Below are 25,500 nucleotides of genomic sequence, written 5' to 3' on the forward strand. Positions count from 1 at the left end.
AAAGCAGTTCAAAGGGGATAGAAAGCTCAAGTAAGGAGCCAGCTAGGGATTTCCCCATATATATTAGGATTAAAGAGGCCTTTACTGACTGAAGTAAGAGGAATCCTTACTTTCCCAAGGAAAAACTGAAAAAAACTCTAAAACTGTGGTATTGGTTCAGATAAGAAAAAAAGCTCTCCCCAGGAAACCAACAAGTCCAAAGGCAGTGGTGCTGTTAGAGCGGAGATGAGACAGGAGGGCAGGGCTACTGTTATTCACATATTCGTTGTATTCCAGTAGTGCCTAGAAGCCCCATCTGAGACTGCCTCACCCTTCCACCCCCACGTGTTACATGCTGTATATCTATTGATATTGTTCCCTTTGTTCAGGAACAGCTAGGAAAAAAATGACAAGACTGGAGAGAAGTGGATCAGTCTTGGTGAAGGGCCACATGCTGTCTGGCCCATATGCGAGTGAGCAGCGTTAGGGAGGGCATAAGGAAGCCCACGTAAAGCAGAAGGAATTGCGGTCCCTTCACTCAAGGGAATGGAGGAACTGCGAGGTGTCGATTCTGCCAGGAGATGTATGTTGCCCCAAATGAGGTGCAAAGTGGGGTGGGACTGGTTCCATGTTGGGGCAGACTGCACCACAGAAAGGAGAAGCAGGCTCCTGCTGTGCACGAGGGAGATCAGGAGACAGAAGGCTCACCATGTGCACGGTGTACTGGAACTCTACAGCCCCGTGTATTATGGGCTCTGCCTAACTGGCAACACTGAACCTTACGTGTTCACCGTTCTTGGCATTTGCAGCAGTATTCAGGTCTTTCGATGAGTCCGCGAATAAATAAGAGATGTTGTTGTTTGAAGAGTCCAGGTTTGAGTCAAGGACAAGGGGATGCAAGTAAATAAATGCTAACTTTACCCCTGTGGGGAATTCACTCCTGAAGCAGAGCAGGCGCTGCACAACCCTTCTCCTTCAGATACTCACCATGCCATGCCAGCATAAAGTTCAGTTTCAGGCTCTAAATGAGACTCGTCAGCAGAGACTGTTTAGAAGACAGCAAATTGCTATCGCCCTGCATGTGGGCTGCACAAGGTTTGCAGCCAGTTTACCTTGATACATCTCCTACTATGCATGTTTTCCACCACTAGGGCTTCATGTCCGGAAGTCAGTGGAACTGGGCAACATAACTAGACCTTCAAAGTAAATAAAGAAAAACATGCCATACTAAAAGACAAGAGAAACAAACTATCTGCCTGCAAAAAAATGTAAAGTGAAAGGTGAGTACATGACTCCCATACCAAAAAAACAGCACATGGACACTCTCTCTTTATAAGAAATATCTTTCCTTTTCTCCCACGAGGTCTTCTGTGATATCAACCAACATTTTCCTTTCTCTGCATGGTTATTTAAATCACGGCAAACAGGGGAAGACAATCACAGGGTAGGAAGACAAATGTTCCACCATCCTTTCTTGTACTGAACCTAATCCTCAAGTTCCCTTGTCAGATGAGATGTAACATTCATATTGCGGTGTTTGTCCTGGTCAAATCTTAACTTACTTAAAATAACATTCTACATATCTATATACCTCATCCAATTTCAAGTAGATGCTATATTCTTCAAGTGCTATTTTAGACTGCTATGCAAAGTGGCCAAGATTGATCTTTGTGGTAGCTGTGCTTGTGTGTCTAGCAAAGGGACCTGCTGTGTATAGGTATCCTGAAGGACACAAAGGTCTTACTACTCCTTAGGAAAGCTTCAGAACTTTATTTCAGCCTGACTGATCCTCAGGACAGTCACAGTGATGTGGTAGCAGCTGTGGCGAAAGCCACTCCCTGATCAGGTCCTAAGAAGCCCGCAGAGAGGCTCTTCTCTGGTTCTTTGCAGATCCCTGTCCCTTTCCCACCAAAAGACTACAAAGACTATGGCAGTCCTGGGGATTCAGTAACTCCCTGTGTGTTTTGAGTGGGGGCTCAGTTGGAGTCATTCAAAGAGGTTTGTGGTAAGGGGAAATAAGGGAGGGTAGAAAGGTAGGAAGGAAAGTTCGGCTGACAACCTATGGCAATTAGCCTTTGAGGGAATGGTATTTTTCTGACCAATGGACCTTGTCATTCCCACCTTACTGCTCAAAGTCAGAATCAGTCCTTTTTCTGGTTGATCTGCAACTCAGCTGATGAGACTTCACCTAGAGTCAACAACCTGTGCATCCCACTTAAATTAAAAGGTCAGGGAGCAGAGGAGAGGCAGGGCTAGACAGCTCTATGACTGCTGTTGAGGAGAAACTGAAGGAAGTAGGCATGAGTTCTCTCACTACATGCACCCAAAGCAATTCCCTGCTGTATACTATGGAGTCCTGGTTGGTTGCCTCACCCACAAAGGCCAGAATTTTGAAAAGAGATTGCTCCCAACATGCACCCAAAGTGATGAGCTCCTTTGAAAATCCAGCCAGTTACCATGGTCTCTAAACGGGAGTGGAGCACTTTTGAAAATCTGCTCCAAAATGCATATGGTAGGATTTGGCCCACAGTTTGTATGCAAGTATAAAATCTATAAAGTATATAAGGTATAAAAAGCTGTAATGTGATATTTTGTGACACTTATGTTTCCACTGCCTGAAAAAAGTACCATCCGGTAAGAGGGTACAGGAGTCCAACCTAGTACCAGGTGAGTAAAGGGATAACTCCAGGTCAGATACCCTTCTCCTGGCATAAGTGCTTAACGTAAGGACAATAAAAGAATGGCTACTTAGGAGAAAGAGGGAAGATTACCTTTGCAGGGGTGGGAGGCAAGGCCTGTGAGTGAAAGCTTGTGCTTGAACACCATGGTGGAGAGGTTTCTGGTTTTCTGTCTGACTACTTTACTTTCTTGGTATAAGCATTGAATCTTGAGGAAGAGACTTTGGTATCTGCAACTGTTTAATTTTCTGCTCAGTTGTTCCAGCAGTTAACATGCCCCTACGGCACAGCTGCTGCAGGAGGCATAGGGATATCTGTTCTAATTCAATGAATATTGCTTTAAAACACTTAAGTAGCTTTTAAGAAGAGGATAAAGAGGCACTTTTGAGAACTAGACAAACTCTAAAAGCTTTCATTGAGCTACATTTATCATTAGACTTATAGTGTCTAACAGGCAAATAAATAAATAAATAAATAATGTAGAAAGAAAACTAATCCATAGTGTATCAACAGCATTTTAATAAATATAAACTTATAAGACACGCAAGGCATCCTTTTTAACAATTCTGATGTAATGGAGAAGCTTATTTCTAACCTCTGGGAAGTTCAGAAACACAGTGGTGACTACACTCTGAAGAGCATCTTTGTAAAATGGCATCATGGAGTTCTGGGTTTGTTCCTGCTCAGTTAACTCAAAATAGAATATGAAAGCCAAAGTAGTGTTCAGTTCTGTGAAGGAGTCATGCCAACAGAAACCACTTCAGTCTCATAGAGTGGTATTGGCTTGGGAGCATGAACTGGAGTAAAAAGTAGCAGTACTTTATCGGTAAAGTCTGATGGAATTTATCTGTTGAGCAAAATTGTGCCTTTCATACTACATACATACATACTTAGCTGACCATAAATACACTCACAGATTTCTTTCCTCATTTTAAAACTTGTAGTTGCATAGAATAGATCTGAACTGGTAATCTAGCTCTCTCACGAGTATCCAATCATTTCACAAACATTTCTGTTATTCTTAACCATCTATCTCCTCTCTCCCACTCTGGGAAACACACAGCACTAGTGCCAAGGATATCTCAGACATTTCACAAACAGTGTAATGATGAATGAAAGAAAGTGAAATTTCCTTAGCCCCTTTACCATTTCATAAACTCAGCATTGCTAGAAAATACACTGCGTAAACATTTCTTATCACTTTATTAATCATCCACTTAACTTCCGTTTGCATTTTCATTGCATCCTCATTTACATGCCCACTAGCCTCTGCTGATCTTTTACCAATACCTACTCTCCTGCTATAACAAGTACCATGGAAATTAGAAATAAAGTCTTCAGTTTCATTTCCATGTGAATAAAGCACAATATTACAGTAGCATTGTTATAGCATTGATCCAGAACTGACTCATAGGAGTGCCATCTAAGCATCCCTCCTTGAAGCTCAACACTACTTCCTGAAGTACCTGGTTTTCACAAGTGGTCTCCCATTTAGCTACTGGCTACACTGAACTGTGCTTAGTTTAGAGCCCAAGATGACATGGCAGTAGTTTGATCCAAAATAGTTTTTCAAAACCTGCAAAGCCTAAAGCTAAAATTAAGTGTACTTTGTCCACTTAGTTCTTTTATTTAGTCTTTTACATAAGTATGAGATATAAAAAACCCTAATAGATTAGTAAAAGATGACTTAATGCCTGAATCAAATTGCATTTTTCCAGTAACATCCCTTAATAATAAGACAGTTTTCAGGATTCTCCCAACAACTTATATTAAATTCATTTTTCTATGACATCCTGCATTGCCTCTTGATCCTTTCACAAAACACAATAATAGACTTATGTGGGGACAAAATAATATGATTTCTGATCTTTCGCTAATTATTCTCGGGATTTATATTAATAGCTGTGAACAATCAAACTGCCTTTATTGTCCTTGTTGTCTAGCCAAACTGTCCCTGCTGTATTCACTTAAATATTTATATTGGCTCCTTTGATAGTCTTAGCTAAAGGGATATATAGGGGCCTGATTCCCATTAAAACACAATGGTGCTTGGGCTCTTAACTCACTTAGACACTGTGGGAAAACCCCAGCCACAATTTCTTTCTGAGAATTAGTATTTCTCCTTTTTAATACGTCACTTTGCTTCTTTCCTTGCTAAACACTGTATTCTGACATTTTGATATTTATTCATGTTTCAGTTACGACAATTAATAACACACACAATTATTTGAATAACATGTAATTCCATTTTTGCCATTTTAGTAGGTAATATATGCTCAGAACACATTATCTATGCAAACACACCCACAAATACATACCAATTTTGTAGGTTTCAGAGTAGCAGCCGGGTTAGTCTGCATTCGCAAAAAGAAAAAGAGGACTTGTGGCACCTTAGCCACAAGTACTCCTTTTCTTTTTACAAATTTTGTAGTTCTTTTGTAATTATTTTGTTACTAACTTTTGTATATACGTATTTTCTAATTCATCTAAGAAGCTGGCTCTTGTTATTTATCTTTTTGTATCACTTGTTCTCACCACTAATAATGATGTGGGCTACTCTGTGGTGAGAAAAGTGGCCCCATATATTTAATACTTTTACAACAAATGCAGAACGTTGCCAAAAGATATACTAACATACATATGCTTGTTAAAATTACTATGTTAGCTTTACATTTATGTTGCTGCAGTTCACACAACAGGATTTAAATCTTTCCACTTCAGCCTGAAAAATCACACACCCAGAAGCATGTTCACACATTACTCTTAGTTTAAGATACTGTTTTTGCCAGGAAAGATTTTTTAAGACTTCTCCACTCCCCTCTCTCCACTCATTTTGGATAGCATTCTTCCCTAATTTTTCACAATCGTTATCATACTGCAATAGCTTTATCTACACCCAGGAGGCAAGTGAGCACTACCTAAAACTGCTTTGTGATTCAGCATTCAGGTGGCTTTTAAGATTCAAGCAAGCAACACAATCCCTTCCCTAGAAGCTGTGTACGTCACCTCTACAATACACCCAGTTCAAAAAGAATGATAAAACGTGTTCTAAATTCTGTCTTTTATGTGGGAGATCAACCAAAAGACAGCTTACAATAGTAATAGAAAAACAACACTATTGAGCAATAATCTTGCAGCCCAAATCTGAAATATTAAGTTATCGGTTTAAGAAAATTCATTTGCTGGTGGATTCGTTAATTTCCTTCAAATGTCTCAAGGGAACTTTTTGCAAGTAATCAAACACAACCTGTTCTTTGAGTCAGGGGCCCATACGTGTGGGTACAGAGTCTGGCACTATGAGCCTCTGATTCTGATTGGAGCCTACAAGTGCTACTGCGACACTGTTAAATAATAATGTAATTTCAGAGGCAATGTTATTTATCTGAAGAAATATAATACATGGCATTTCTGTTGCCTTTTTTTTTTTAAACGCAATACAGATGGCACTAACTAGCTCCTCAGCAATTCATATGACATAGCTTTCAGATTTATTAAATTATCTGTTAGGTCTTTCAGTACCTGTAATTCAGAAAAAATATTTCTATGTAAAAAATTTTGGATACGTCTTTACAAGTTATTTGCATTTCATTTGAGCCCATTTCCTCCAAAACACAGAAGTTCAACACTTAAATATACAAAAATATTTAGAAATTATACAAACATTTAAAGCATTTCCTGTACTGGAAAATTTGGTTTAATAAGCAAGAATTGTATAAACTGGTTGTACTCTTGTACCTCAGAATGATGGTTGCTATATTGTACTTCTAGATTAATTATAAAGACATTACAAACATTTTACAATTTGTATGTTGTGTGCAAATGTAAAGATTCTATATGCTTTTTAATCCCGTATTTCTTGTCAAGAATACGTAGTTCCAGCAAATTAAGTCACTATAAATAGATCTCAGAGGATGTAAACTGTCAGACAGCATGGAGTATTATGAAGGACAATACGGACAGATTTGTTTCTGTACTGTATGACAGACACTACTTTTAGCCAAGATTTAGCACTTTAATCATCTCAATCATTTACAGGACAGTCTGGGAGTGGATCCTTCTATCTCACATCCCAGATACATTTGCAAACAATAGTCAAATAAAAAGTGTAATAGTAAATGCACAGAAATTGGAATAAATATCAATGAAACTCCACTGTCATTTTCCTGCCAGGACCACTAATGAAATAGATCACTTTATTTTTATGGATTAAGCTTGGTTACTGTACAGCCCCTCCCCATGATGCAGTCATCTACAGAAGATACAAATTGGTCACCAATATATACTCCTATATAAACTGCAATATGCAAAAAGTATAAAACATTCACTCACAATAACAGTCATTTTAAAAAAATCATATTAGTAGGATACATTCAGCAACAACCATTTGAGAAACCTGACTCTGCATTCCAGTACAGAGATCTGTGTCGGTGTCACCACATAACCCTGCCTCAGCACACTCCAGTTTCTTCAATCAAACCAACAGAAAAAAATACTCTGTTTACCTGAGAAGGTGAGTTCCTTCATGTCCTTTTGTTCATAATAACTAGTCCAAGTTTATATTTTTGAAAATTCAATGATGGCTGCACCAATAGAATTCACAGATCCTCTCCTGCGGCAGAAAGCAAATTAAAAAAAAAAAAAAGACTTCAAGCTGTGACCTCAGAGCAAAGCACAGCCGTTAGCATCCCTCAGCCAACCTTCTGTGGAAAACAGGTTAGACAGCAGGAAAACTGGCTCTGTACATGGCTGCAATGCTTTCAAATCAAGCATTCTGTGCTGTAAACTCAGGGATTTATATCTTCTTAAATAGGCCGTCCCACTCCATGCTGCCTGTGTGCATGAAAATATGAAGCGTTTAACTGCAGTTACTTTATGCAAAAAACTATCCCAGTCATCTTCACCATCTCTGTCACTGTGCTTGGAGACTAAAGAATGAGCACAGAATGCATAATTTATGCATTAAAATCTTCTAGGCACTTCCTGCAGCCACGGTTACATCCAGTAATGGAATATTGATCAGCTCATCATTAAAACAATTGAGGCTAGGCAACTGGGTTACTGCAACAAACAATATTCCAACCAAAATCAGATGCAGACACACACTTTCCACCCCGGCAGCACTCAAGCATAATCCCAATGTACATGGCATGGCATTTACATACTGCAGAGTATGGGACCTGCATTTCTTCACCCTTCATAAAATGCTGCATCATCTGTTCTTTTATTCAAAGTGTACATTCTCTGCAGTCATTTGTTTTATACTCTAAATAATATAAGAAGCAAACCACTAAATGTACACAGCTGCTAGAACACTAAAGCTTTATTTTACTTTCTATACTACTATGAATGGTCCATATGTATCAGAATGTTCATAAAAGGAGTAATCTCGAACTGAAATCCTGTTTTTACACATATATTACATGCACGCTATATAAATCTGTACACATGTATCATTTTGTTTAGAATATCATAGTTCACCTGGTAATTTATTTTTGGCAGTTTGATTAAAACTGCAGTACAGAGCAGCATCCTAGTGGTTCCACCCTTATCCAGAGATCGGAACATTGTGAAGTCTTTCCAGCATGCTCCCTCTTCTTCCATTCTAGCGACCTCAACAAAAAGCTCCCAGCACAGTTTACCAGCTTTCTTTCTTCCAATCTTAAGCAAAAGTAATTACCTTTCAGAATAAAGCTCCTTCCATGTAAGAAACTTGCAGGTTGCCAGCATCTCAAAAACAAACGTTCCGAAGATTACTAAGAGCCACACCAATGGTTTCTTGGGGGGTGGGGGAGGGAAGGGGTGAAAAACAGCTGTAGCAAACCCTTCATAGGGATCACTACAGACCTTTCACATATCCATAGAAAGCTGAGAACCCCATTGGCCAAATTCTATTCTTGTTTACGGCAGTACAAATTCCATGCAACTCCAATGAGTTCAGTTGCTTTGATGTAGAATAGCAGCTTTTGGTACAATATCCATAACCCAGACTGACACACAAAGTAATTAGATAGAGCTTGTGAGGTATGCGTGGAGGGATTTCATAACTCACTTCAAACCAGAGCATGAGCCTGTCCACACACAAAATATGGGCTAGGTTTTGCTTTCATTTGACCAATGTAACCCCATTAACATCAATGGGATTGCACAAATTCTATGATTCTATGAAACGTAACTGAGAGCAGACCTTGAGTCTGTAAGTCTTTCTTATACACCCTTTCTCTACACTGTCATGAGGGCTATGGAGATTCGGATATCAAACTTGTCAACCTTCCACCCCACCCCCCAGCCAAAAAATCCAGTTCAGGATGTTAAGTTATGCGTCCTCCCTGATGATGTATATGATAGGCCACTGTCACCTCCAACAGACCTGGAAACCGGGGGGGGGGGGGGGGGTGTTGCCCAAATGAAATGCAAAATGAGGTCTGTGACTACAGATCTTAGTGCTCATTTATGACCCTTCCTATTAAGGCACGCCCTGGGTACCATAAACCATCACTGCAGAGACAAAACCCAAAAGCTCATTCTTATACTTCCCATCAAAACCAATATAATTTGGACTTTTGGATGGGAAAGAATGACAGTTTCATCTGAGTTGTAACTAAAAGAGTTCATAGAGTGGTCACCATTAAAATGTCTTTGATGGCTTCTATTATATTTAACCCAACTGTGACTGGGAATCCACGGGGCCTTTTTAAGTAATTTATAATAAAATATTGTAAATGATTTTATAGATAGGTGGGCAGAACTCCAGGACAGATATGTTGTTTCAGACAGACTCCTTCCAGAATTCCAACCTTGATCACTCAGTCATACAGATAGGAGAATGATTACATTCTCCAGTTCAATGTAGGAACCACCAAACATTCTACAAAAATAAAGCCAGACCAAACAGCAATACCTTGAACTGAAGTAAATTTCCCTAATAGAAATCTGAGTTGGATTCCATGACCAGAATGATCCCTGTATCAGAAAATACCAAGAATAAACCTCTTTCTCTCTTTGTCCCAGTACAGTCTTGACAAAATTTCTTCCAAGTGGTACTACAATCGGTCTGTCCAATATTTTGTGGAATTCCACTGTCTGTGTACGGGTTTCAGAGTAGCAGCCATGTTAGTCTGTATTCGCAAAAAGAAAAGGAGTACTTGTGGCACCTTAGAGACTAACCAATTTATTTGAGCATAAGCTTTCTTATTGTAATTTTTGTGTGTCTGTGTAATTTTTATGTGACCCAAGAACCCCCTAATGCCAACTGGCAATGAGGTACAGACCTTATGAGTCTGGTGTATGCATTCTGGTTCACCAAATAATGTCCTAGAAGGTCTCAAATAAAAGCCAGTCACACTGGTCATAAATATTATTGTGAAATATACATACAGATACCATGTAAGGAGCTACATATAAAAACTGAAAATATGTTTTTAAAGTCTGTATCCAGGTATTAGTCATCTGCAAGGATACGATTCTGTCATATAAGGAACATACCAACAGCCATATTAGGACAGACCAAAGGTCCATCTAGCCCAGTATCTTGTCTTCCAACAGTGGCCTCTGCCAGGTGCCCCAGAGGGAATGAACAGAACAGATCATCATCAAGAGATCCACCCCGTTGCCCATTCCCAGCTTCTGGCAAAACAGTGGCTAGGGAAACAATCCCTGCCCTCCCTGGCTACTAGCCATTAATGGTCCTATCCCTATACTCCATGAAATTATCCAGTTCTTTTTTGAACCCTGATATAGTCTTGGTCTTCACAACATCCTCTAGCAAGGAGTTCCATAGGTTGACTATGCGTTGTGTGAAGAAATATTTCCTTTTGTCTCTTTTAAACCTGCTGCCTATTAATTTAATTTGGTGACCCCTAGTTCTTGTGTTATGAGAAGGAGTAAATACCACTTCATTATTTACTTTCTCCACACCAGTCATAATTTTATAGAGCTCTATCATATTCCCCCCTTAGTCATCACTTTTCCAAGCTGAAAAGTCCCAGTCCTTTTAGTCTCTTCCCATATGGAAACTGTCCCATACCCCTAAATATTTTCATTGCCCTTTTCTGAACTTTTTCCAATTCCAATATATCTTTTTGAGATGGGGTGACCACATCTGCATGCAGTATTCAAGATTTGGGTGCATCATAGATTTATAAAGAGGCAATATGATATTCTCTGTCTTCTTATCTATCCATTTCTTGATGATTCCCCACATTCTGTTAGCTTTTTTGATAGCTGCTGCACATTGAGTGCCTGTTTTCAGAGAAAAAAGAACGAGGAGTACTTGTGGTACCTTAGAGACTAACAAATTTATCTGAGCATAAGCTTTTGTGGGCTAAAACCCACTTCATCAGATGCATGCAGTGGAAAATACAGTAGGAAGATACACAGAGAGAACACGAAAAAATGGGTGTTGCCATACACACTGTAACGAGAGTGATCAATTAAGGTGAACTATTATCAGTAGGAGAAAAAAACCTTTTGTAGTGATAATCAGGATGGCCCGTTTCCAACAGTTGACAAGCCACAATGACTTCACAATCTCTTCTTGAGCGATAACAGCTAATTTAGCTAATTTTATATGTATAGTTGGGATCCTGTTTTCCAATGTGCATTACTTTTCATTTATCAACATTGAATTTCATCTGCAATTTTGTTGCTCAGTCAGCCAGTTTTGTAAGATACTTTTGTAACTCTTCAGTGTCTGCTTTGCACTTAACTACCCTGACTAGTTTTGTATCAACTGCAAATTTTGCCACCTCACTGTCTACCCTTTTTTCCAGATCATTTATGATTATGTTGAATAGAACCGGTCCCTGTACAGACCTCTGGGGGACACTGCTATTTCCCACTTTCCACTCTGAAAACTGACTATTTATTCCTACCCTTTGTTTCCTATCTTTTAACCAGTTACCAATCCATATGAGGACCTTCCCTCTTATCCCATGACAGCTTACTTTGTTTAAGAGCCTTTGATGAGGGGCCTTGTCAAATGCTTTCTGAAAATCAAAATACACTATATCCACTGGCTCACGCTTGTCCACATGCTTGTTGACCCCCTCAAAGAATTCTAGTAGATTGGTGAGGCATGATTTCCCTTTACAAAAAGCATGATAACTCTTCCCCAACAAATCAGGTTAATCTATGTGTCCAATAATTCTGTTCTTTAATATATTTTCAATTAGTTTGCCCGGTACTGAAATACCGGCCTGTAATTGCCAGGATCACCTCTGGAGCCTTTTTAAAAAATTGGCATCATGTTAGCTATCCTCCAGTCATCTGATATAGAAGCTTATTTAAATCATAGGTTACATTCCACAGTTAGTAGTTCTGCAATTTCACATTTGAGTTCCTTCAGAACTCTTGGGTGAATACTATCTGGTCCTGGTGCCTTATTACTGTTTAGTTTATCAGTTTGTTCCAAAATCTCCTCTAATGACACCTCAATCTTGCACAGTTCCTCAGATTTGTCACCTAAAAAGAATGGCTCAAGTTTGGGAATCTCCCTCACATCCTCAGCCATGACGATCAATGCAAAGAATTTATTTAGTTTCCCCGCAGTGGCCTTAACGTCCTTAAGTGCTCCTTTAGCATCTCGATCATCCAATGGCTCCACTGGTTGTTTAGCAGGCTTCCTGCTTCTGATATGCTTTTAAAAAAACCTGCTATTACTTTTTGAGTCAAAGGGGTCATGGATTCCATGACTTTCCAGGACCTCCATGACTTCTTCTGGGGCAGGGCTGAAGCAGCTGTCAGCTCTGGACTGCTGGAGCAGTGGCCACTGGAGCAGCTGACTGGCAGCCAGCTGCGGGGCCACTGGATCAGCCGACTGGCAGCCAGCTCTGGGGCCACCGAAGCAGCTGACTGGTGGGCAGCCCCGAGGCCACCAGATACTGAGATTCTTCCCATCTGAATGGATGGGGCCTAGAATTTGGGTAACCTAGAGCTCTGTCAAGGGTATTTGCCCTCACTGAATCCAAATATTACTGTTGAATCTGAGTATGTCTTGTTTGTACTACAGCACTACCAAAAAGTCTCCATCAACTCGAGGCCCCATCATCCTAGGCACAGTAAAAAAATAAACAAAACAAACCCCATACATATAGTAAGAGATAGTCCTTGATCAAAACAGCACTGGAAGCTGGTTTCAGCATTCCAAAGAATGCTAAAGATGAAGATCAGATAGCTCAGATGTCTTACCTTCTTTTGTTTTTTTCTGCTTTCCTCAGATCTTTTAACCTAAGGCTGTCATATCATCGTACATCAGGTTCTCATGGTTTTATTGTATCTTGTTGGAGTTCAGATACTTAGACATACAAATGCAAAGAAGTATCTCTGCTCTTGCTGCTGCATCACATGCATCAGTTTTAGTATACCAGTACACAATCCATCATCCCAGCCTTCACACTACATTACCTTTTCCGAAAATAAATCTGGGTGCCTTCTTCTACATGTTAAATTGGAACTTATGCATGTAGGACTAGTCATTTCTAGGACAGGTGGCATGCTGAGGACTGTTATACTATCCCATCTTTATCCTAATTTATTATCTGGATGCAACAAACCACCAATGCAGTCATTTCTCAAAGAGATGTAAAGGGTCTCTAGAAAACTAATTGTTCAATGGAAATTGAGGACTCAAGCACCATACAGAATCAGTGTGATACCAAAAGGAATCAGAAGGAGTCCCCAGGATCAAGCATCTAATAAATGAGTAAATAAAGGCCCTATTTAGAGTCTTAGAAGTTGACGGAACTAAGATTGTCAATTCAGTCATTAGAGTTGAATGCATAAACAACATTCCTGGCTGGGACACATATGTACTACTGCTTAAACACTTTTTTGAATATGCATTTTCTATTTAAGTGTACAAATATACTATATTGTCACTGTCTTGAGATATTTCAGATATTCAATAGTTTTTATATTTTTCTAAAAACTTTTCTACTTACTTTTAATTTACAATTTCATTTTTGCAAGGATTGAAATACTTTCAAATATTCCAATATATTTTATATAAATATATATTTACTTTTTGTACTAAACTGTTGTGCAGCATTGCTTTGTGCTGTTAAACAGTTGCTGTATCTCTCAGTGACGGATGAAGTGATCCTGTATATAGTCTGAACTGAGGAAAATGCCAAGACTTGTGCACATATTCTAAATATGTTAAAATAGCCACCACACAGTTATTTTGCCCCAAAGGATCAAGAATATGTGGTAGCTGTAACTCACTCAAAATGGAACCCTGCATTTGGTAACTCAATACATACACACAGAGCCAAGGAGCACTGAGAGTAATTCTTCCGTGTTCTATTTGTTGCTGCTTATTATTGTGATGCTAACACTGTAATAACATCAGAGAGGTAGCCGTGTTAGTCTGGATCTGTAAAAGCAGCAAAGAGTCCTGTGGCACCTTATAGACTAACAGACGTATTGGAACATAAGTGTTTGTGGGTGAATACCCACTTCGTCGGATGCATGACAGACAAGCACCACCCTTCAAAGAAAGATCTGCAAAAAAATGGACCCAGTGCTCCTTCATGGGACTTATTTAGCCCACTGCCTGATTTTTCAGTCAAGAGTCCAATCCTTGTACCCTAGTTCCAATCTTATTTCAGCGATCGTAGAGTGATGTCATTTAAGTTGCTACTGCTTCAAAAAAAAATAGTTCTAAGTAGATAGCAACATGCATGAAATTATGTTCTCCCTAAAACAATCCAAAATAATGATCTGAAAATCACTGTTACTCTGATCACATCACTCACCTCTTCAAATCCTTTCACTGGTTCTCTGCCATACTTACTTCTGCATAAAGTTTAAGCTCCCCACGCTCAATGAAAAAGTTCTGCACATTTCTCTGATCTTTTCCTACTTCCCCACGATCACTCTGCCTAAATCTCATGACCAACCGCTTGGTTTGTATCGTCCACATGTAGTACGTGCATTCTTTACCATGCCTTTACCTCTAGAATGCTCTCCCTAACTGTGGACAGCAAGCGCCCACCTCTGTCATTTCCCTCAAAACACAGCTTGTTGGCCTTTTCCCATCACCCTAAAAAATGGTATCACTGACTAAGCAAAGCAATGCCTTGCACTCAACTTAATGACATTTCTCTGTTTGTCTATCAGTAATGCGATAAGTCTGAAAAACCACAGCCAATCATTTCCATTATTTCAGGGGTATTCTAGGAGTCAGTGGGCAAAACCCTATTGATCTGGATAAAAACTGGAAGCTTACAATCCAGTCCGGAATACTTCAGACCACAGAGTACACCTGGAGCTATGGGATCTCACAGTGAACGCTATTGGGAGGAGTAAGCTGTGGTGAGGATGTGAAAGAGGAGAGGGATATCATGTGACACATGGGAACAAGGATGCTCGAACAATTTTTAAAGTAGGGGTGCTGAGAGCTTTTCAACCAAACTGTAAACCCTGAATATAATGGAATCCACTTCAAGCCAGGAGGTGCGGCAGCACCCCCAGTTCCAGCACCTATGCATGGGAAAAGAGAGCCATTGTACAACACAGCAGGAAGTGGGGCACAGATGGCAGAATGAAGGGAGTGGGAAGAAAGTTACAAAAGGCTGGTGAGGAGAAAAGCTTGGTCTGAACAAGGTGGGTAGCAGGAGGAGTTGTAAGCAGGAGTAGAGCAGATAGGGCCCTGCAGGTGAGTAGAAGTCTGACTTTGATGCAGGAGGAACAGGGCAGGCAGTGCAGGGTTCTGCAGAAGTGAGAGACACGAGCAGAGCAGCAAGGAGGAAGGTAATTTTAGCTGCAATACTTTGGTTGGAATGAGGAAGGAGGCAGGTGCGGAAGTCAAGGGGAGCAATGACCAAGGCAGGGTTTAGCATGGGGGACAAACGAAGATGGAGAATAAAGAAGATTCAGTGGCAACCAAAGGGTGGAGGAACATTAGGGAGTAAAAGACAATAAGGAGGTTGCAAGCCTGTGTGGCAGGGAGGTTAGACAGAGAATGGGGAGCAGGCAGGAATCAAAGCATTAGAAAATAACTTGATTTATTAGGAAAATACAATACAGTGCATGAGATAAATGTATTACGATAATACATTAGTCTGTGTGCATATGTAAAGCTGCCTGCTGAAGTAAGGCTATGTATTAGCCTACGAAATACACACAATAAACAAGCACGCACGCAAGCTCTGACATGTGTGTGCATCTGAATGCACTGATGAATCTCACCCCCACCACGTACACATTTCAAGCTGCTAGCAGATAATGGTTTAAAGATTTGACACAAACTGGAAAGAAAACAAAAATCTGTATCAGAATAGTTTCAGAACACAAGGAAGTATTCAAAAGTTTAAAATAAAAAAAAAACAGGAGAAAAGGATAAAGTTGAGTGTATGTGCTACAAATGGTGTGGCCCAATTTTTAAATGTAAATATATATAGGCTAATCGTTCTAAATCTACAACAATAAACTGTTTATTCAAATGAAAAGTTTTATTTGGGGCTTAGAGCTGTATTATTTTCTTAAACTCAGAGGTGGCATTGTCTTTTGAGTTCTGTTTTAATTCTGCAGGAAACCACACTGCTGAATGGAATTCAAAGCATTAATCTACTGAATACTCGCCCGCCCCTTTTCCATCCACCAAAATAAACCCAGATATTTATCCAGAAAATTTATTAATAGTTTTTTGCACTGATTTTCACCTGTTTTTGTTGTTGTGGTACACACACATAAATTACTGAGAAAAATTAAATAAAAACTGAAAATTAAGGGCCCTATGTATGCACTATGCAGCATGGATAATTATCCCCACCTTTCAGATGGAGAAATGATCCATTCAGAGTTTGAATGGTTTTCCCATGCTCACCCACACACAAATCAGAGCAAAGCTGATTGTAATTCCTGGTTTCAAAATACCAGTAGATCCCAGTAGCCCATGATGATTTGTTTGAGTCATCAGAAGCCCAGTTGAGATACATGAACTCTAATTTCTCATCTGACAAGGTGCAGCCATCTGCTTGTCTTCCTGCACAATGGCTCTAATGCCTCTAGTCTGTAATCATCATCATGTAGTTGGTGTTATAACAACCACCACCCCTTCACTATCCTGTGCAGTGATTCTATTTACAGTGACATGCAACCATCAACCTGTTTTGCCAGAGAGGAGAGAGAAAAGAGATCTCCATGCAAAAATCTCCCTTAGCCTTCGCTTTCTTTTTTTTAAATCTCTCCTCCCCCTTGCATTTCTTTCCTATGCTCCTTTTCTACTCTTGCAGTTAATGGGCTAATTATCTCCTTTAGCTCAGGCTGATCTAGTAATTAGCTACTGCTTCCCTCAATCAGGCCTTGTCCAGGGAACTAGCTGGATTTACTATGACCAGAGTGTTGGTTCAGCTGCTGGTTCTCAGTCTGACTGGGGTTCTTTGCTCAGTGTCCCCTTCTGGTTCCCTGATTTTATACCTATGACCCTCACTCCCAACCCTGTTATTCATCAGTTGTCTCCCCATCATTATTTGAATCCCAGGTTCCATTGCCTCTCCTCTTAGGCTGCGGGAGGGGCCTTCAGATGCACGCCCGCCTCACGGACATCAATAGGTGCTGATTCTCTGCTTGGTGTCTCCCCCTGGCTCCCAGCTTTTGACCCTGTAACCCTCACTCCCATCCCTGTTTTATCATTTGTTATCCCCCAACCTTACTTAATCCCTGATTTCAGCGGCTCCTCCTCTGAGTCTGGGGGAAGAGCCTTCAGATGTGGGCGAGCTTTGGCCGCCCACCCACTCCCAGGAACTCAACAGGAGCTGGTTCTCAGCACTCTGTCACACTTAATGCCTGCCAGACAAGTTACTGCTGTGATAAATAAGGGTGGGGGAAAGAATAGCTCCCTTTGATGGACACCCAGCCCGCCAGTTAGCTGTAAAATCCCTCTTGGTAGCTGTTCTTTACTTGCTGTACCTGTAAAGGGTTAAAAAGTCCCCCAGATAAAGAAAAAGAAAGTATGCACCTGACCAAAAGAGCCAATGGAAAGGCTAGAACATTTTAAAATTGGGAAAGAAACTTTCCCTTTGTCTGTTGTTCTCTGGGCTGCAGGGACACGGGCAGTCATGCTGTAACCAGCTTTAATGATTATAGATTATCAATTCATACCTCAAACCTACTTATCTGGAGCCTCAGATATGTAGGTAAAATTAGGGAATGTCTAAAAAGACACCATTAGGGTTATTTCTTTTATTTCTTATTGGCGTGTGGACTCCTCTGTGCTAACCCCAGATGCTTTTGTTTACTTGTAACCTTTAAGCTGAACACCCAAATAAAGCTATTTTGGGTGCTTAATTTTTGTAATTGTTTCTTTTAAGATCTACCAAAAAGCCTAAATTCCAGATGTAATTTTTTCCTTTTTGTTTTTAATAAAATTTACCTTTTTTAAGAACAGGATTTGATTTTTGGTGTCCTACGAGGTTTGTGCACGTTGTTTGATTAGCTGGTAACCACAACTAATTTCCTTTGTTTTCTTTCTCAGCTCTTCCTGGGTGGTGGGGGTGGTGGTGGGGGGGGGGACAGGGGGTTTGAAAGGGCTTGAGGATATCCCACATGGAGGAATTCCCAACTGCTCCTTTCTGGGTTCCAAGGGATTTTTTTTGCATTTGGGTGGTAGCAGCATTTACCAAGCAAAGGTCAGAGAAAAGCTGTAACCTTGGGAGTTTAATGCAAGCCTGGAGTGGTAAGTATTAATTTTTAAAATCCTTGTGGGCCCCACTTCTGCACTTGGAGTGACAGAGTTGGGATTCAGCCTTGACAACTGCTCTGCAAATCTCAGGTGCACTTACTGACTAAAAAATGAAAATGGGCCTGCTTTCTTCACTCCCTTGGAAATACCACTGAATGGCAGAAGAAAGCTATGATCTGCTTGTCTGGCCTGCTAATTTTGCTACATACCTCCAATGACTTTGCTCTGCACCTCACACATTCTTTCCTTTTTCCCAAAATGCAGTGCGTCCACTTGCTCCATGATATGGAGCATAGGATGCAGCTAGCACTTGGCAGCATGTATGAAGGCCAGTATTTACTTTTCAATCTCATGTCAAACATGCTTGTCAGTAATGCTTGTCAGTCAGCAGCAACCACTGTTTTCAAGTGCAGGTCAGATCAGATCAGTAGCTTGTCCCTAAAGTGTCAAAATACACAGAAGCCTTGCTCTTTCCTCAGCTGCCAGTCAGAATCAGTCTCTGGCTCTGTTCACCTCCAGGACGGAACCCTCTGAAACTCTCATCAGAGAATGGCTTTTGACTTGACAATCTCCACTTCTTCAAAACTCTGTATGAACATATGCTCTTCCACGTAACACACCCAATAGACCTTTCAGATCAGAGATAAACACAAATTACAAAGATTGCTCATTTTGGCCTTATGACAACCATATTGTGTCACCTGACAAGCAAATCTGAGGTGCAGCTTGTCCTTGAAAATATTTTTGTATCTGGTGCTATTACCAGGTACAGGATTAGGCCATTACCGCAGTGGCATCGGTTCCCAACACAACTTCCAAAAGCTCTCAAGTTTTTAGGTCTCTAATCTCTTATTAGGAACACACTGTGAAAAATCACTAACTCAAACACTAGCTTTAAGTATATATCTTGTAACAGAGAATAATCTAGTATTTGAAGGGAAGTGAAAAGAACTGTGACATGTCACTGAGACTGTATTGTGAAATCAATTAAGTCCGTACCGCACTGCAACTTTAGCACTTAAAAAACCCCAGGAATGGCAATTACTTAAATTCAAAATGAGAAATGTATCTTTTCAACCCACATTCTCTAAAGTATCAAGTATGATAGGGTTAAAAATGGCCTTAAAAATTGTCTTAAGAATGTAGAACCTCTGGCACACAAGTTAAAAAAAATATCAGGGAGACCAAATTTATCCTTTGCAGAATGAAGGCAATTTTTGTTGTGTGCTCTAGGTAGGAACAAAGGAAAGGAATCAGTCTTCAAGTTAGTGGAATTGGCCATATTCCACCATCCTTTGGGCTCAATTTCAAGTGTACTTCCTGCTAATACATAATGCATACCTCCCAACATTTTAAGCTGCTAAAGCAGGGCACAGCACCACTCAGGATTGGCCCATCCACACCTCCGCTGAAGGAGGCAGAGTCAGACATGCCAAATTTGATTGTAGCTGCAATCTAGCACATTCAAATATGGCCTGGCCTTCCACAGGCCAAGACAGAGAGGCAACTAGGTCAAAGCTGAATGGTGCTGTGACCCTGTGCACCAGATTCAATGCCAGTTGGTTTCGGGACTCTCTCAAACAGAGGGCCTAAGGCAAACTGCTCTTCAACTGAGACTCACGGAATGGGGGAGTGGGTGTCAAAGAGGACAGTCCCATGAAATCCAGGGCATAGAACCGGAAGGTATGAGAATCCAGAAGATTTCTATTCCTGTCAGAGGGTATTATGAGTAATGTCCCAAGATATCTGGTCCATTCAGAAGGAGAGGATTATTCTGAATAATAATAGCTTCCATACAGTTCTGATTTGACCAGAGTATTTCAGAATGCTTACACTTTGTGACTCTTGAAAGACTGTAATGCTCTACAACATCAGGAGTACAAGAATTCATTGGAAGGCTGTGGGAGTTATCCTTTCATTTCTTAATAATCATAAATGTGCTGCCATACATCATGAAGCATATTGGACAAACAAGTAACACTGACACTAGCGATACAGACCATTACATTGTGGCCAGAGTTTGAAATTAGATCTTTGCAGCCTTAGGCCCAAAGTCTGTTTAAGAACTTAGGCAACCCCCATGACTAGGTGTGGAAGGGTGTGAAAGTGAGGGAGGAATTTGGTCCTTAAATATTAGCTCTGTTTATTATATGGTCAAAAAAAGCTGGCTCAGGAAGAACAAGCTGACACATTAGTGAACACTATATCATTTTATTAAACAGGAACAGTATGATTTTAATAGCAAAGTGGGATCAAGAGCATGGTGAGGGGGACAAAATGTTCTCCAAGCAGAAGAAACTGTATCGGAACCACTGGGAGGTTAGACCATAAACCCCACTGAACATTACAGAGTTATAGGGTAGAACTATGTTGTTCTCAGAAAATGAGGCCACTCAAGTGCAGCCTGGACAACAACAACAAAGACAAATCCTGTATAATACACTGATGTTTGTGACATGTCCACCTCCAGCACTCGTTGCTATTGAAAACATGAACATAAATAAATGGATACATAGATTATTTAAATATCTTGTGTCTTCATATTCCCTCTTTCTGGTACCAAGGCATATTTTTGAAATGTGCATTCTCAACAATTATATAAAGAAGGTCACATCTAAAAATCCCTCTAAACTGATGTTGGGAGAAAACAAACTGTACCACGTGCTCTGCTGCAATACTGGAATCTTCAGGCACATGTGCAGAGCAAGGACTTCATTCATCACAACTCGAGTACAAAGAAACCCAGATATTAGAGGAGAGTTTGAGAATAGCATTTCCTTACAGTGGACTCAATATACAGTGCGACAAGATTGCTTTTCACCTATATATGCTTCAGCTAAGTATTTATATAGTTAATTTAAAAAATTTGTCTGGGCCTAAAACATTGAAAAAGAGTTCAAAGACTGTTCTGCACAAACTCTCTTCCCCCTCGATCCATGCTACCATTAACCCTTCCTGTTTTTCCCTTACAACAATTCCAAAATCCATCCATTCAGGCCCTGACCATCTCTCTGACTACTGCAGGCTTTTCCTCCCCAATTTTCCTGCCTCGGTCCTCACTGTGCTATTCAATCCATCCACAATACTACTCAAAAACTAATCATCTTCATATGCTGCTCCAATCTTAGACTCATATCCTTCACTGGCTTCTCTTCTGCCACTGCATCATGATTAAGCTCTTTGGTTGGGATTAATTCCTGCATCAGAACAAGTACTGGTGTAGGGATCTAAAGGAGATAACCCATGTTTCCCTTATTTAGGAGCTGCAGGAGTCAATCTGGACTTTCAAGACTGCTGCCAAATTCCATTCAGAGCTTGTCCCCTGGCCCACCCTGGAATGCCCAAACATGCATGGCAGAGGAGAATAATCTGTAGGGGATGCATAGCCAGTTCTTTAGCTGGCAGAATGGTTCTTTACATATGTGTTATCTATCGAAGCTGAGGGTATGACAAAGGGCAACAATGAATTGTGTCCCCTGTCTTTGCCTAAAGAGTCCTACTCAACTTAGCTCCTGCCAATTTTTCTGATGATATTTTTTTCATTTTCCACAATTCCTTCACTCTGCCCAAGACAGGCTAGGGGCCTATTCATGTCTTTCTCTCACTCTCATCTTCCCACCTTATTTAGGGCTGCTCCCCTTTCAAGTCCCCCGTGAACATGCACTATTTCCAAGATGCCTACAAGCCATAGACCTTCTCTGTTCTGATATTGGTAAATACTGCTTAGAATGGAGAAGGAAGTGGAATTAACAAGGTGGGTTCTTAAAATTAATGTTCAATCATGTGTGTTTTGTTGCAGCACAGTGTTTGTTTTTTGCCTATTTGTTGTCTATTTAGATTGCCAGCCTACAGTCAGGGAATATATCAAACTGTACACACTACTGCATCACCCAGTTGTGCACTGTTCCTATTTTGCTACTAGGATCAGTGAAAATGAAAGCAATCTACTAAACATGTGCAACAGTTGGTGTAACAGCTTTATTTTATCAAATTTTTGTAGGTTATTTAAATATTTAAAAGAATATTTGGTCAATCTGCTTTCATGTGGTGGAGGGAGTTGCTCTCAGGCCAAGTTAATTTGAAAATATAAATAAGTGTTTACTTAAATTTTACCAAGGCCATTTTCCTCTGATGGCACTTTATTATACTTAAGTGAAGACTCACCAACAGAGTGAGCCCAATCCTGAACTAATAATTCAAAATGCCTTTCTGATGTCAATAGGTGTCCATCCCACTCCATTAACCTTAATGGGGGGGTTTCCCTCAGCACGTACTTCAGGAGTGGGGCCAGGAGAGAGATTAAAAAAAGAGACTTGGGATAGGAACCTGTGTCATCAATTTTAAAGGTTAGAAGAGAAGGAAAAAACTCAGGATTTCATTCCATCACTCATGTTTCAAACTCTTCTTCCTGTTGGGTATCTGGGCTAGGGATCAGGCATGATAGTTAAGGAGAATAAAAGATTATATCAATTTTTGAATGCTTTAAAAAAAAAGATTGGTGGCTTCCTGTAGAATCTCTGATACACGGTGAAATATACTCTATGCTTGATCAAACTCTTCTTCAGTGAAAATTTAAACACAGCAATGGTAGTTGGCTACAAATGTAGAGCAAAAGCCTTCATAAGAGTTCCACCAAATGTTTTTCAGAAGCTGGGGCTTCAATCCTCTTTTTCAGTCAACCACAAAAGCAATGGTGATTCAAGAAGAGGTTATTTTTTAACTTCCACAATGTGATTGAAGCCTGGTTTTAGCTATAGCACATTTAATTTTGAAGAATCTTAAGAAACCAATTTACAGTACTATTAGAGAAGAGTACAAATCATTTTTATTTTGTTAACAACTCCTGACAATTTTTACATTTTAGTTTATTAGAATTATCTCTTTTTATTACTTTAGTCCCCCATTTCCCACTTAGCCAGAGACATGTTTCACTTTAGACACAAGGAGTCAGATAAATTCATACACCAATGTTTGATACGACTCTCACACTGAGGATACCCCTCCAGGAGAGGGGATCCCAGCTATTAGGAAGAGACAGGTAACAGTAATGGGGGCTTTGATTATTAGAAATATACACAGTTGAGTTTGTGATGACCGGGAGAACCACATGGTGAATTGCCCACTGGGAGCAAAGGTTCCTCTCAAGACATCTAGATAGATGTAAGTACAGTACTGGGGAGAAGCCAGTGGCTGTGGTACATGTAGGTACCAATGACATAGGGAAAGGTAGGAGAAAGGTTCAGGAGGCCAAATTTAGGCTGCTAGTTAAGAGATTAAAGTCCAGGAGCTCCATGGTAGCATTCTCTGAAATGCTGGCAATTCTACACATAGGGCCAGTTAGACAGGCAGAACTGCAGGGTCTCAATGCATGGATGATATGATGGTGTTTGGAAGAGGGATATAGGTTTATTCGGAACTGGGGAACATTTTGGGAAAGGAGGAATGTATAGGAAAGGAAAGGCTCCACCTAAACCAAAATATAACCAGACTGCTGTCATGTAAAATTTAAAAGGTCATAGAGGAGTTTGTTGGATCATATTAAAGAAGTCCTGTATTAAAATCACAAATGAGTTTGATTCCCCATAGTTTAAATTCCAGGGTATTACTAATTAAGAGGTCTCTTGGTTTTTGGTCTCTTGTTTTTACTGTTTTTCTCCCTCTGTGTGTGCAACTTGCAAGCTGACACAGTCTGTTCTCAAAGCAATAGTTTGTAACAACAACTGCTCACTCAGAGACAGACTCAAAGCGATACTTTGTAACAACAGAAACAGCACACAGAGACTCCCCGCCCTGTTGTTGTATTTATCTCGCTTTGTTAACAATTGTGATTAAAATAGAGATAGAGGATGCATGTGGATGGATGCTTGGTGCGGATAATAAATGAATGATCAGGGAGGTGCCAGCCTAAGAATCCAGTGTCCATCGGCCGAAGGCAGCGTCAAGTGGAAACAACCAGAGGACCCCCGGAGGGCAGACTGGTATCCACCGAACAGCCTCAAGGATGGGAGAACCGAAGAACAAGATAAAATCTGACAGCACAGAGCCTGTCAGGAATGTGCCATGCCGATTGATTCAGCAACAGCATAATGAAGCAATTCCCATAGACTGGCATAGGAATAAATTCCTATAAAAATGGACTCTAGAAACTGAGAACTTTGGGTTCTGATTCTGCAAACCAACTTCCAGGAGCATCAGATGTGCATCTGACAAGGCCCTGCTCCCTCCTCATGTCCAGGCCACCTGGCCAGTGGCTTGGCACAAGCAACTCTAAGGTTGGTAACTATAACAACCTTGCAGAACTTGTGTGTGTGTGTATGAATGAATGTGTGAATAAATATGAAATTGAATGGAATGTTATAGCTATAACTAACTGCTTACTATGATCCTTTCTGTATTCACAATAAATGTGGCATTTTGCCCTATCCCCTTTAATAATATTCTTCTGGTTTTTATTTTATTGGTATAACAAGTTTTTAGACTAAGGGCAGGGGAAAAACCAACAAGTGTAGAGGAGCACAAGGTTTGGAGAGAGATATCCCTTACGGTAGGATTTATTAAAGCAGATCCTCGATACTCTAGTAAAGAGGAGAGGATAGATGTTGATACAGTAGGTAGGAACGAAAGAGAAACAGTCAAATGAAAAAAGAGTCCCATCCAATTATATCGCATGAAGACAGACAAATATTGACAGATTTTATAAGTGCTTGTATACAAATGCTAGAAGTCTACATTCTAAAATAGGTGAACTGGAGTGCCTGGTATTAAAGGAGGATTTGCTGGAATAGTCATCACAGAAACTTGGTGGAACAATGATAATCAATGGGACACGGTAATACTAGGGTACAAAATATATTGGAATAATAGAGTGGGTCACACTGGTGTGGGAGCGGCAGTATAGGTGAAAGAAAGCATAGAGTCAAATATAATAAAAATTTTAAATGAATCGAAGAGTACCATAGAATCTCTATGGAGAAATTCAGTGCTTGAATAATAAGAGAACAACATTAGTAATATACTACCGACCACATGACCAGCATGGTGACGGTGACCGTGAAATGCTCAGGGAGAATTACAGAGGCCACAAAAACAGAAAACCCAATATTAATAGGGGATTCCAACTGTATTGACTGGCTACATGTCACCTCAGAACGGAAAGCAGAG

General features: G+C 40.2%; 1 protein-coding gene across 3 annotated transcripts in view; it reads right to left on the reverse strand.

The window, feature by feature from the left end:
* CNTN1 (contactin 1) overlaps positions 1-25,500 on the reverse strand; it is a 438,772-nt gene that overhangs the window by 263,742 nt on the left and 149,530 nt on the right. The window contains exon 3 of one of the 3 annotated variants that reach the window (XM_084625046.1): positions 7,160-7,266. The exons of the other annotated variants lie outside the window; for them this stretch is intronic. The gene's annotated coding sequence lies outside the window, so the exon portion shown is untranslated. The remainder of the gene's footprint in view (positions 1-7,159; positions 7,267-25,500) is intronic. 3 annotated transcript variants of the gene reach the window in all.

This window comes from Lepidochelys olivacea (genome assembly GCF_965140295.1).
Source record: "Lepidochelys olivacea isolate rLepOli2 genome assembly, chromosome: 1".
Classification (NCBI taxonomy): domain Eukaryota; kingdom Metazoa; phylum Chordata; order Testudines; family Cheloniidae; genus Lepidochelys; species Lepidochelys olivacea.